Source organism: Bubalus kerabau, chromosome 2 (genome assembly GCF_029407905.1).
Source record: "Bubalus kerabau isolate K-KA32 ecotype Philippines breed swamp buffalo chromosome 2, PCC_UOA_SB_1v2, whole genome shotgun sequence".
Taxonomy (NCBI): domain Eukaryota; kingdom Metazoa; phylum Chordata; class Mammalia; order Artiodactyla; family Bovidae; genus Bubalus; species Bubalus kerabau.
In genome coordinates, this window is record NC_073625.1 from 111,990,650 (window position 1) to 112,005,259 (window position 14,610).

A 14,610-nucleotide genomic window follows, 5' to 3' on the forward strand; every position below is an offset into this window, starting at 1 on the left:
CAAAAGACGCTTACTCCTTGGAAGGAAAGTTATGACCAACCTAGATAGCATGTTCAAAAACAGAGACATTACTTTGCTAACAAAGGTTTGTCTAGTCAAGGCTATGGTTTTTCCTGTGGTCATGTATGGATGTGAGAGTTGGACTGTGAAGAAGGCTGAGCGCCGAAGAATTGATGGTTTTGAACTGTGGTGTTGGAGAAGACTCTTGAGAGTCCCTTGGACTGCAAGGAGATCCAGCCAGTCCATCCTGAAGGAGATCAGGCCTGGGATTTCTTTGGAAGGAATGATGCTAAAGCTGAAACTCCAGTACTTTGGCCACCTGATGCGAAGAGTTGACTCACTGGAAAAGACTCTGGTGCTGGGAGGGATTGGGGGCAGGAGGAGAAGGGGATGACAGAGGATGAGATGGCTGGATGGCATCACTGACTCAATGGACGTGAGTGAGTGAACTCTGGGAGTTGGTGATGGACAGGGAGGCCTGGTGTGCTGTGATTCATGGGGTCGCAAAGAGTCGGACACGACTGAGCGACTGATCTGATCTGAAACGTAGATTGAGTGGGTTTTAAGGACCAGATGATTCCAAGGATAGTCAAAATGAGTATCTGGTATCACTTTATACATTAAATTTAAATTACAGGAGAAGGCAGTGTTAATAGTTAAAATTTATTGAGTGCCTACTTCTGGTCATGCACCAGAAATACATGAAGTGTGCAAGAAGTGTGAAGCACTTTGGAGGAATTACCTCTTTTGATTGTCATCTTGACAATCCTGTGAAGTAAGAACCTCATGAATCACATAGGAAAATTGAAGCTTTGAGAGGTTATATAAATTGTCTAAAGTCACATGACTAATCAGTATAGGGCTGTGAGGGTTAAACTCTAAACTAGGTCACCTGTGGCGGATTCATTTTGATATTTGGCAAAACTAATACAATTATGTAAAGTTTAAAAATAAAATTAAAAAAAATAAACTAGGTCAAATTTGTCAGTTTTTATGACTTATTTTGCTATTGCCAAGCCATTTATTACTAGTAGTTCTGACTCTTAATTTATGCTCACTTATCTGAAAATAACCTCCAACCACTTAAATACTTGAATCTTTTAAACTATCCTGGGTCTTTTCAGACAGACCTGCTTAGTAGCAAAGGCAAGGCTTGCCTGTAAAATATGCAGGTCTATCAACAAAATCTTGTTACTGCCAAACTAAAGGCGTTGTTTCCTTTTTTCTTTTTGTTTTCTGGCTTTACAGATAATCTTTTATTTTGCTCATGATTCTGTGAGTTGGTTGAGTAGGTTTTCTGCTCTGGACCCACCAGCTGACCAGACACACAGGCTCAGCTCTCTCTCATGTTTGGGATCAGTTTTTGGGTTGGCTGGTGGCTTAATGATCTAGCATGGTCTCACTCACATGTCTAGGGATTAGTGCTGGCTGTCAGCTGTGATTGGTTTCCTTCCTGTGGTTACTCCATTCTCCATTAGGCTAGCTTGGGCTGGATCATATGATGGTCTTGACATTCTAAGAGCAGCAAGAGACCAATGCCCAGTACACAACACTTTTTAAGTCTCTGTTGGGTCAGGTGTACTTGTGTCTAACTGGTCAAAGCAAATCACATGACTGAGATAGAGAGGAAGGGAGGATATAGGCTCCTTGTTGATTGGAGGGAAAGAATTTTTGGTCATTTTTCCATCTGTCAAAGAACTTCAGGGTGGGAATTAACAGTGAGACTTTTGAAACATTTTAGCTAAGACTTAGAGTTCAATCAAACATCAAGACTTGGTGTGATATAATGGAGAGCCTAAAATTATTTTTCTGAATAGTTATTTAATTTCCTAAATTCTAATTATTGAATAATTTAATTTCTTTCCTAGTAATTCTTGATATTATTTTTTTAAAGCATTTTGTTTATTTATTTTAGTTTTGGTTGTGCTGGGTCTTTGTTGCTGTGCAAGTTTTTCTCTAGTTTTGGTGAGTGAGGGCTACTCTCTAGTTGCAGTGTGCTGGTTTCTCATCGTGGTGGCCTCTCCTGTTGCAGAGCACAGGCTCTAGGGCATGCAGGCTTCAGTAGTTTCAGCTCTCTGGCTCTGGAGCACAGGCTCAATAACTGTGTGCAGGGGCTTGGCACCTTGGCATTTGGGGTCTTCCCAGATCAGGGATCGAACCTGTGTCTCCTGCATGGGCATGTAGATTCTTTACCACTGAGCCACCAGGGAAGCCCTTGATGTTATCTTTATCATATATTAGATTCAACCAAAATCATGATCTGCTTTTGAGATATCTGTTCTATTTCACTTATTGATATCTGGTCCTACCCTAGAAACATACTGATTTAATCATTACACATTTAGAACATGTTTTATTAAATGGTAGACCTCATTTTTTCTTACTACACTTTTTAAAAGTGTATTTAATTTTGTTAAACTTAGGAATCTTGATCTGCCTCCTCCAGTACACATAAAATACATTTAGATTTTGAGTTTCAAAATATATTAAACCTGTAAGTTAATTTGAGAAACAAGTACCTTAATGGTTTTCCTATCCATGCAGATATGTGATCTCTTTCTCCATTTGTTTAAATCTTTTATATTCATCTTTTTATCCTATGTGTTTCTTGCTATGATGAATCCTGATTCCCATATCACAGTTTTCATTGTTAGCTTTTGCTACTGTGAATAAGCATATTTATCCTTAATTTTGATCCTTTAATGAAATTGAAGAGTATATTATGAAATGATTACTAAAATCAAACTAATTCATTACATCCCATAGTTATCATTTTGTGTGTGCATGTGGTGAGAACCCTTGATATTTACTCCCTTTACAAATTTCAAAGATACATATATTATCATTAGTTATAGTTGCTTTGCTGTACATTAGATCTCCAGACCTTATCTTATAATTGAAAATTTATACTCTTTAATCAATATCTCCCCTTTTCCCCCACCCCACCAACCTCTTGTAAACCACTGGTCTGTTTCTGTGAGTTTGATATTTTTTAGATTCCACATTAAAGTAAGACCATGTAATATTTGTCTTTGGTGTTTGGCTTATTTCAGTTAGCATCGTGTCCTCCAGGCTCACCCTTGTTGTTGCATATAACAGAATTTCCTTCTTGAAGGCTAAATAACATTCCGTTGTGTGTGTGCACATGTGTATGTGTTTACAGTGTCTCCTTTATCCATTTATCCATCAATGGACACTTAGATTGTTTCCATATCTCATAAATAATGCTGCAGTGAGTATGGGAGTGCATATAATTCTTTGAGATGATGTTTTTATTTTCTTTGGGTATATACCCAGAAGTAGGATTGATGAATCATAGTGTTGTTCTGTTTTTAATTTCTTGGGGAAGTTCCATACTGTTTCCCATAGCGGGTGTACCAATTTACAATTCCACCATTTGTAGGTATTCTTTGGGAAAAAATGTCTCTTCAGGTCCCCAATTTTTAGCTGGGTTATTTGTTTTGTTGTTTTTTTGATATTCAGTTATATGAATTTCTTATATATTTTGGATGTTAACCTCTTATCAGATAGGTAGTTTGCAAATATTTTCTCCCATTTCTTAAGTTGCCTGTTGATGGTTTTCTTTACAGTTCAGAGGCTTTTTATCAATAGTTGATGTTGGCCTACTTGTTTATTTTTTATTTTTGCTTTTGTTGTCTGTGCTTTTGGTGTCTATTCCAAACAGTTGCTCCAAGACTGTCAAGGAGCTTTCCCCATATCTTTTCTTTTAGGCATTTTATGGTTTCAGGTCTCATGTTTAAGTCTTTAATCTTTTCGAATTGATTTTTTTTATGTAGTATGAGATAAAGGTCTAATTTCATTCTTTGCATGTTACTAGTTTTTCCAATATCATTTTTTGAAGAGACTATTCTTTCCTTATTGAATATTCTTGGCACCTGTGTTGAAAATTGATTGAATATGCATGGGTTTATTTTTGGACTCTCTCTTCTGAGCTTGTGTCTTGCCTGCATACTCTTTTGATTACTACAGCTTTGTAATACAGTTTGAAACTAGGCATTGTAATACCTCTCATTTTTTTCTTCTTTCTCGATTGCTTTGGCTATTTGGTGTCTTCTGTAATTTCATGTAAATGTTAGAATTTTTTTCTTTCTGTGGAAAATGCAGTTGAATTTTTGATGGGGAATTGATCTGAATCTGTAGATCATTTTGTGAAGAATGGACATTTTAACAACATTAATTACTCCAATCCACAAACACAGGACATCTTTCCATTTGTGTCTTCTTTGATTTCTTTCACCAGTGTTTTAAAAGAATTATAAGCCAATATCTTTGATACCTTGGAAGAAAAGTTATGACCAACCTAGGCAGCATATTAAAAAGCAGAGATATGACTTTGCCAACAAAGGTCCATCTGGTTAAAGCTATGGTTTTTCCAACAGTCATGTATGGACATGAAGAGTTGGACTATAAAGAAAGCTGAGTGCCAAAAAATTGATGCCTTTGAACTGTGGTGTTGGAGAAGACTCTTGAGTGTCCCTTGGACAGCAAGGAGATCAAGCCAGTCCATCCTAAAGGAAATCAGTCCTGAATATCATTGGAAGGACTGATGCTGAAGCTGAAACTCCAGTACTTTGGCCACCTGATGTGAAGAACTGACTCATTTGAAAAGACCCTGATGCTGGGAAAGATTGAAGGCGGGAGGAAAAGGGGATGACAGAGGATGAGATGGTTGGATGGCATCATGGACTCAATGGACATGAGTTTGAGTAAGCTCTGGGAGTTGGTGATGGACAGGGAAGCCTGGCGTGCTGCAGCCCATGGGGTCGCAAAGAGTCGGACATGACTGAGCAACTGAACTGAACTGGTCTTTGATAAATATAGATGCCAAAAGTCTCAACAAGATAGAAGCAAACTGAATTCAACAATACATTAAAAGGATTATATAGCATGGTCAAATCAGAGTTATCCCTAGGATGCTCAATATCAAAGCAATAAATATGATACACCACATTAACAAAATGAAGGATATAAATCATATAATCATTGTAATAGATGCAGAAAAGCATTTGATAACATTTAGTATACTGCTGCTACTGCTAAGTCTCTTCAGTCGTGTCCGACTCTGTGCGACCCCATAGACGGCAGCCCACCAGGCTCCCCCATCCCTGGGATTCTCCAGGCAAGAACACTGGAGTGGGTTGCCATGTCCCTCTCCAATGCACGAAAGTGAAAAGTCAAAGTGAAGTCGCTCAGTCGTGTCCGACTTGTAGTGACTCCATGGACTGCAGCCTACCAGGCTCCCCCGTCCATGGGATTCTCCAAGCAAGAGTAAACTCTCAACAAATTAGATATAGAAGGAATTTGCCTCTGTATAATAAAAGCCATATGTGACAAGCCCACAGTGTAATAAAACCGCATATGAGAAGCCCACAGCTAACATTGTACTCAACAGTGAAAAGCTGAAAGCTTTTCCTTTAAGAACAAGACAAGAGTACCCACCTTCACTACTTCTATTCAACACGATCCTGGAAGTCTTAGCCAAAATACTTAGGAAAGAAAAAAAGCATTCAAGTTGGAAAAGAGGAGGTAAAATTGTCTCTGTTTGCTGATGTTGCTGTTGTTGAGTCGCTAAGTCATGGCTGACTTTGTGATCCCAAGCACTGTAGCATGCCAGGTCCCTCTGTCATTTGCAGATAGCATGACCTTATATGTAGAAAACCCTGAAGACTGTACTAAAAATTGTGTTAGCAAAACTAATACAGTTATGTAAAGTTTAAAAATAAAATAAAATTAAAAAAAAAAACTAAAAATTCAGAGAAGTTGAATAAAAAAGTATAAAAATCAGTTGCATTTCTATATACTGACAATGAACTATCTTTAAAAGACATTAAGAATACAGTCCTGTTTTCAATAACAAGAAAAAGAATAAAATACTTAGGAATGAATTTGACCAAGGAAGTGAAAGACCTGTATACCAGAGGTATTCTGAGGTTTCTTTTTCTTCATCTTTTTGCTGCTGCTACCCAAGGGATCAGGGATTATAAACCTCCAAGTATTACCTTTGGGATTAGTGTTTTTCACATGAAAAATACCTTCATTCATAGCTTCTGTTTCAGTAGATGAGGTTGGTCTTCAGCTTCCAGTCTTTTGTTTCTTAACTTTTCCCATACTATTATCTTGACACTCCTCCCTACTTTATGAGTAAAAAGCACTGCCATCATTATGATAGTTTCATTGTGAAAAGGTATTTAGTCAATGTGTTGCTTTATAAAAATGTGCTTCCCAGGTGTCATCTTTCCTGTGTATTTGTTTTTTGAGTTTTTGTTGCTGTGGTATTAAAAAATGTGTTCACCTTCTGAGAGTTGTATTTTGGGCAGAAGACTAAATTAGTGGAAATTATTGGGGTATATGGAGCCAAAAAATATTTACATAGCTTCTGAAATTCTGCTTTGGTGGGTAGAACTCTTAGAGTTAGAATAAATAGCTCGCATTTTGACCCCTCAAGCAACTTGAGGTGGAGGCCTGACAAAGTGCAAGATCGCTAGCCTCTATATTTTTTCCTTTGGTAATCTCAGCCAGCCTTTTTCTTTCCCCTTTGAGCATAGACCTTGTTCTCCTATTCTTGTTTTTTTTTTTTGCCATAAAAAATGACATTTAATTTACAATGTTTTGTTACTGTCAGGTGTACAGCAAAGTGATTCAATTATACATATATATCTTTTTTCACATCCTTTTCCATTGTAGTTTATTATAAGATATTGAATATAGCTCTCTGTGCTGTATAGTAGGTCCTTGTTGTTTATCTATTTCATATATAGTGCATATTATTAATCCCAAACTGCTAATTTTCTCTCTCCTTCTGTCCTTACTATCCCTTTTTGTTATCCCATTATTAATCATAAATTTCTGATATCATATATTCATTTTTCTGTACCCTGAACCTCCATATTTTGCTGTCACTCATGCTCTTGTTTTTTTCTGTCCCCCCCCCTTTTTTTTTTTGCAAAGTGACCTGTTTTTACACGTTCTAGGAAAATTAATAAGCTAACACTTTAGTTTTGGGGGCTTCCCTGGTGGCTCAGAGGTTAAAGCGTCTGCCTCCAATGCGGGAGACCCAGGTTCAATCCCTGGGCCAGGAAGATCCCCTGGAGAAGGAAATGGTAACCCACTCCAGTATTCTTGCCTGGAGAATCCCATGGATGGAGAAGCCTGGTGGGCTATAGTCCACGGGGTCGCGAAGAGTCAGACACGACTGAATGACTTCACTCACTCACTTTAGTTTTTACAAGTACCTTGAGGTGTAACACTGTAAGAACTGTAAAAGTTGGCATGGATCAGTTTCTTCTTAACCTAGTGTGAAAGAGCTTATTCCAGAATGGCCCTGAGAAGTAGAAGGTAAAAAAAAAAAAAAAAGCATTTTGCTGGTTTATAATGCCCTTTTTTCCATACCCTATGACTCAGAGATCAGGGATAACCATGGCTCCTCCTTTTTTGATACAGTCTTACTATTTTCTTTTTTAAAAATTAATTAATTTTTAATTGAAGGATAATTGCTTTACAATATTGTGTTGGTTTCTGCTGTGTAACACTGCAAATCAGTCATAACTATATACATATATGAATATATATGTATATCCTCTCGCTCTTGAGCATCCCTCCTACTCCCTTACCAGTTTCTTGATTAAAATGTGAAGCATCCTGCACTTAATCTAATTTACACAATTTAGTAAAGTTAGGAGCAGAAGTGTTTGGTTTTGTCTTTGTGGTTTCTTTAACTCAATGGCTGATACTGGTTCTATTCCAAGTTGAAGCTCTAATATTTCTTATGATCCTTTTGAAATCCATTTCATGTTCTGACTTTAAATTCTTTTCATGCAAATCAAAAGGTTACATTCTTTCATCCAAAGACAAGATTGGAGTATTTAAAAGCTGCTGCTGCTCCTAAGTCGCTTCAGTCGTGTCCAACTCTGTGCAACCCCATAGATGGCAGCCCACCAGGCTACCCCGTCCCTGGGATTCTCCAGGCAAGAACACTGGAGTGGGTTGCCATTTCCTTCTCCAATGCATGAAAGTGAAAAGTGAAAGTGAAGTTGCTCAGTCATGTCCGACTCTAGCGACCCCATGGACTGCAGCCTACCAGGCTCCTCCGTCCATGGGATTTTCCAGGCAAAAGTACTGGAGTGGGGTGCCATTGCCTTCTCCGATTTAAAAGCTACATGGCTCTCATTTCCAAAGTTATCAGTGGAAGTGTATCCATTAGCTTGGTGACCTTTGATAAGTTGGTTAACCTTATTAATCCTCAATTTCTTCCTCTGTAATGATGCCACCTACTTTATGGGGCTACAGAAATAAATAGCAAATTTAATCCATGTAAAGTGTTTTTCGCTGTACCCAGCCTACAGTAAACAAATGGTGGTGAGAGCGACCTTGGGGGCAATGACTATGTGCATATAGTCTTCATTGTCAGTTTCTAGTTTAGCAAGAGGAAAACTGTCATTTTCAAATTCTTTGCAACTGACATTAAATAGGTTGAAGAGAGAAAGACATCAGCTCTGCATTACTTCTTTGGTAGGGAGTAAAATGCTGTTTCTGCAAGCAGATTGTAAACTTAGGTCTTTTTTTTTTATTTGTAATGGAGGCTCAAAATGTCTACCCTTCGTATTACTGGAAATTTAAGAAGGTACCATCTGAGGAAGAGAGGTAGCCCTCAAATACTTAAAGACTAGTTATATTAATAGAAATAACCATAGTACCCGCTGTCTCAGTGGACTGTTTGAAATCCAAGTGCATAGCTCACAAGGGAATCTAGCTAAATAAACAGAAAATCATTTTTAATAGTCTAACATGGAACTAAGTAGATAATTAGTCCATTTGAATCAGGGAATATACCACTAGATATGTCTATTGTTCATTTCTTCTTTTAAAGAATATATTCTTAGAATTATCTGTTGGCCTATCCTGTGTCTCTGAGTCTGCTATGTTTCTAGTGCAAGTATCTCTATTATGAATATAATATGGAATTGGAAAGCAACTGGAAATAATTTAGTTTATTTTCTTTGTTTTATATATAAAGAAACTGAGAGCTTAAGTAATGTGTCCAGGTTAGATAGACAGTGACAGGACTAGGACCTCCTAACTCCTAGTATAGTATTCTTACACATCATCCTATCTGTGATTTTGGCTCACAAGATTGTTATTTTCTCTTAAAAGTGGTTTTTATTTTACTCCTAAGCCAAATTATTTTCTATGACTGCTGATTTCCATTTTTGTTATTCATCAGTGAGACTAGATCTTTAAGTTCACAGAAGTTTATTTGATAGTTATATAGACATAAAAAATAGATTCCATAAAAGATGTTTATATTTCTTTTAAGCATGATTCAGAATTAAGTTGAAATGTTAAATAATATGAGGACAGAGACTAGTGTAGCCAGAAAGATAAAGGTTTCAAATAAATAGGAGATTTAAAGTGGAAATACTCAGATAGTAAGAAAGATGGAATGGAAGTGATAACAGGAAAGATACTGAATGAATATAGATTCTATGTTGAGTGAATATAGAGAATGCCAAATTTGGTTCTTGAAAGAGTTCTGGAAGTGTATGTTGATGGAACTGTGTTCATTTGAGGCTGATGATACTAATTGTGATGCTGAGTTGAATTGAAAGGGAGGAAAGAATGCTGTAGACAAGGTATGTTGAAGCAATGATGTTAAAGACATAAGCGTGTTAATAGGTCTCAGGGTAGAGATAAAATATAAATAAGCCAGATGGTAAAATTACCTAAGAGGTGCTATGAATAGAAGGAAAAAACCACAAACAGTGGAAGTGCTTTGGAGAGAACAATCTGGCTATATTAAAGACTGTTCTATCTGTCAGTTGTGTCTGTATTGAATAGTAAGGATGATAGAATTTGATACCTTTGGGTTTACCCATGGTTACTTAATGCCATCAGTATGTTCGTATTCATCTTGCTTATGTCAATACATATTTGTATGTGTATACATCTATATAGACTTTCCTGTAGTGAGAATTAGGCCTGTTCATATATTATTTGGTGTGTTTTTTTTAAAGTATGTTTTTGCATACCTCCGTGAAATTATGAGAGAACATGATAACATGAGAGATGAGATATCAGAGAAGGTAAATTCATTTAATTTGAACTTGATTCACTCATGTTTTGAAAGAACATCTTTCTATTAAGTTTAAATACTAGAAACATATGTTTACATAGTATGCTCAATTTATAAATCACATTTACATGTATTGTCTCAATTATGAGTCTTAGATTTTTGGTAAAATTAACAGTATAAAATACAGAGTCAAAGTTACTCAGTATGTGTTAAACTATTGTACTAAAAATTAGTAGTTTTTGAATGCCTATAAAACTCTCAGGGTTGAAACAACAGAATCTTTAACCTCGAGTGGTTTGTAATATGGTAGGAAGAAACACAATTGGGTAGTAAAAAATAACCTACTTTTACTTTAGATTTAATGGTACATTAGTATTTGTAACATATTCCTAATTAAATAACTGTATATATTAAATACATTACCCAAGTGTTAGTTCTTGTTTGCTTTGAACACTTCAGCATGAGGTAATTGCATATGGTTACAAAAATTCACGAAAGTGCCCAGAGGGTAAAGGGTGAGAATGACAACTATTGAACTTTTAAAGTAACATCTCAAATGTGCTTTCATTGCTGTGGAAAGTTATGACAACAACTCCAGATACAGAGATAATTATATATTGATATAAAATTATTCTAAAGATTTTATTTCAATAGTTACAAAATATTTGGTTTCAATTATTCATCTTAAAACTGTAAGAGAATAATTTTTGAAGGAACTACTGCTTATGTGGATAAATCATATTGCTTATATGTACAAATCATATTGATAAACTTCAAAAAGCCTAACTATTTAATCATAGCACTAATCTTCATGAGGGGCTTCCCTGGTAAAGATTCTCAATTGGTAAAGAATCCGTGCAGGAGACCCAGGTTCGATCCCTGGGTGGGAAAGATCCCCTGGAGAAGGAAATGGCAACCCATTCCAGTATTCTTGCCTGGAAAATCCCATGGACAGAGGAGCCTGGCAGGCTACAGTCCATGGGGTCGCAAAGAGTTGGACATGACAGAGACTAAACCACCAAGCTTCATGAAGGGGAAACATTAAAGGCATTGTTCCTGCTCACAAAGGAGTTTAGAACTTACTTGGGAAGACCAAAGAGCAAAAATCATTCTTCAGTAATTTTGAATAAGTGCTAAACTGTGGTGTTGGCTTAGAATTTAAGCAAATATTTTTTGTAGAAGTGAAACCTTGACTTGGAACTTGAGAGATAAGTAGGTAAATATTTTATTTCTGAAAAATACTAATTTTTAAGGCCACATTTATTGCTATATATAAATAAAATTTCTAGATTTTCCTATGTATAAGTATGTTTTCCTACAAAAACAATGTTTTTGTAGATACTTTGAAAAGAGATACTTTTAACACTTTAAATCACAGGGCAATAATGAAAAAGTTTTTGAAGTATATAAACAAATAATTTCTTCTTGAATACTAAATCCTGGTGGGATTTTGTTGTTGTAGCTACAGAAGAAACTAATTATATCAGTTCTGCATTTCTCATAGTATTCTAGCAGTTATGGTGTAACCTCTATAGTATTAAATAAATATTGGTAGATATGAATATAATTCTATTATTAGTCACTAATTTCCAGTCTAGTGAAAAAGTTTTGTGTCCCTAACCAATTTATGTATTAGAAAATATTAAATGCTACTGAATAAAACATTATATTGGTAATTGGTTATTTTTTTAGTGGAGGGAGAAGTTACTGATTTTTGTCTGTATCTAAACAACTTACCAGATTCTTTTTCTTCTTAGACAGTTTTAGTTTGTTTTTTTACTTTTCTATATTTATATGTTTATTTCATTTCTTGTTTTACTAAATTAGCTTGAATCTATAAAACAAATCGGAATAATAATAGAAAAAATGAACATGTGTTTCTTCTTCCTGACTTTAATGGGAATGGCTATATCTTTCTACTGTTCAGTGTCATATTTGTTGTGATTTTTGTTATTGTTAATATTTATTATCTATAATTAGTTTTCCTCTAATCCTATTTACATAAGATGTTTACTTGGATGATGAATTTTATCAGATGTCTTTCCAGAACCTATTGATATAACAGTGAAGTTTTATCTTTTGATAAAACTTGATTTAATGAACATCAATACATATCCTGATATTGAGCTTTGTTAATTTGAGTTTAGGCAGCCAAACTCCATCTAAATCCAACAAAGATATACTTAACTTTTTTTTTCTCTTCCATGCTTATGAAAGAAAAAATACTAATGATCTCCTTCTGGGTTTATAAAGCAAACTGACAAGTATTTATATTTTTCTGAAAATGCTGTTTCAATTTAAATATTACTATCATGGGCACACATTATTAAATGAAACAACCAATCAGAATTATAGATGTTTAGAAACTAAAGATTGCATTCACAGGAAGTAGTATAAATCTGTAAGGTACTGACTTCTTTTTAGAAATGGTAGTTGCGAATACATTTATATCATGAAGAATATTATTTGCTTTTCTGTGTCTGTATCTTGTCAAGTCTTATTTTGTAAGCAGAAGTTCCCTCAGTGTCAAGGCTGAGGCCTGGAGAACTTAAAGTTTAAGTTCAGGGAAAGAAAAGATTGAAATATGTTAGTAACAAATGAAATATGAGGTATATGTACATACTTAAATTTCTGTAATACACGTTATTTAGTCATGGTTTATCATCATTTAGTAAACATTCCTGGACTGGATTTACTAGTATCTTATTAGTATTTGTGCCTGTATTCTTAAGTACTTACATTATAAACAATCTAAACATGTATACTGTATAGATTGCTTAAAACAATCTAAAATCATGTATACTGTAGAATGTAATGTGTTTCCTGTGAAATCACTATGACAGATTTTTTCATCACTTGTGACCTTTGTAGTAGTCCATCTCTCTTTCTGCTCCTGGAGATAGGCAGCAACTGATTTGCTTTTAAGTCATTAGGGATTGTTTGAGCATTATTTAAATAATTCCTCCCTTTCTTTCTTTGGCTCTCTGTCTCTCCTTTCTCTCTCTGAATCCATATACCCAATGTATTTAACACATTGGAAGTTAATTTGGGCAGCTGGAGCAAAGTTTAGGATTGAATTAATGACAGGCACATAAAAACTTAGAAAATGCAAATTAAAAAATGTAACATCAGGGGATAAAACATTTGTGAGGCAAAATAAGAGAGCAGTATTAATAGAGTGTTAACACTGGCTGCTATGATTTGTTGAGAAGATGGAGATGTGGCAAGGGTGCTTGTATGTGGAATGAAGAGGTGGGAGAGAAGAAAGAACTTTTTTGAGAAGTCAGTTAATAGCAATATAAAAATGTCATTTTCAGACACATTAGGTAAATGCCAAAATAAATAGCAAAAAGATTAAAAAGTGGTTGCCTCTAGAAAGCAGGAAATGGGCAAAGGAAGGGGATACATTGTTTCTAATTTTCATGATATGTCCTATAGAATTATCTGACATTTTAAAATTATGTGCATGATTGAGTTTGATAAAAATAAAGCTAAAATGAAAAAAGAAGAAAGCATATACAGATTTAAGATTTTAATGTTAAAAATCACATTTCTATTCTATGCACTTCCAAATATCTTATAAAATGGGGGTATATTTGGGATTTAACTTTATTTTTCTTGGTTATATACCCAGGAGGGAAATCCCTGAGTTATAGGGTAACTCGGTTTCACATTTTGAGGAAAAATGAGTTATTTGTCTTTTATTACTGAGTTGTAAGAGTTCTTTATTTTTTTCTTGATATAAATGCCTTATTAGATATGATTTACAAATATTTTCTCTGTTTATGTGGGTTTTTTTTTTTTTTAACTTTCTTGATAGTTTCCTCTGTAGCACAAAAGTTTTTAATTCTCACAAGGGTCAACTTATGTTTTTAATTTTATTGCTTTTGGTGTCATATTTAAGAAACCATTGCCTAATCCTAAGTCACTAAGATTTAAAAACATGTGCTTTCTTCTAAAATTTGTATAGTTTTGCCTCTTACATTTAGGTCTATGATCCATTTTGAGTATTTGTATATATGAGTCCAGCTTGATTATTTCGCATGTAGATATCCAGTTGTTGCAGTGTCATTTGTTGAAAGTCTGTTCATTTCTCATTGAATTGTCTTAGCACCCTTGTCAGTAATCAATTAACTGAAAATGTGAACATTTATTTCTGGGATCTAAATATTTTTCCACTGATCTAAGTGTTTATCCTTATGCCAGTAACTCATTGTCTTGATTATTGTAGATTCACATAAGTTTTAAAAATGGAAAATATGAGTGTTCCAACTTTGTTCATCTTTTTCAAGATCACTTTGATATTCTGGGTCTCTTGAGTACTCATATGAATCTTAGGGTCAACTTGTCAAATTTTTGCAAAGAAGAAACAAACCAGATTTTTTTAGGGGTTGCATTGAATCTGAAGATCAGTCTGGGGAGTATTGTCACCTGAACAATCTTAAGTATTTTAATACATGTATATGAGAAGCTTTTCCTTTATTTAGGTCTTCTTTAATTTTTTTCAACAATGTTTTATA

The 14,610-nt window shown here is 34.9% G+C and overlaps 1 protein-coding gene and 1 non-coding gene across 16 annotated transcripts in view; both read left to right on the forward strand.

Moving 5' to 3' along the window:
- The window catches only part of STXBP5L (syntaxin binding protein 5L), a 466,532-nt gene that overhangs the window by 145,579 nt on the left and 306,343 nt on the right, over nucleotides 1-14,610 (forward strand). The window lies entirely within an intron of this gene.
- Nucleotides 7,029-7,101, forward strand: TRNAW-CCA (transfer RNA tryptophan (anticodon CCA)). Its single transcript has one exon. It is a non-coding gene; the product is annotated as a tRNA-Trp (tRNA).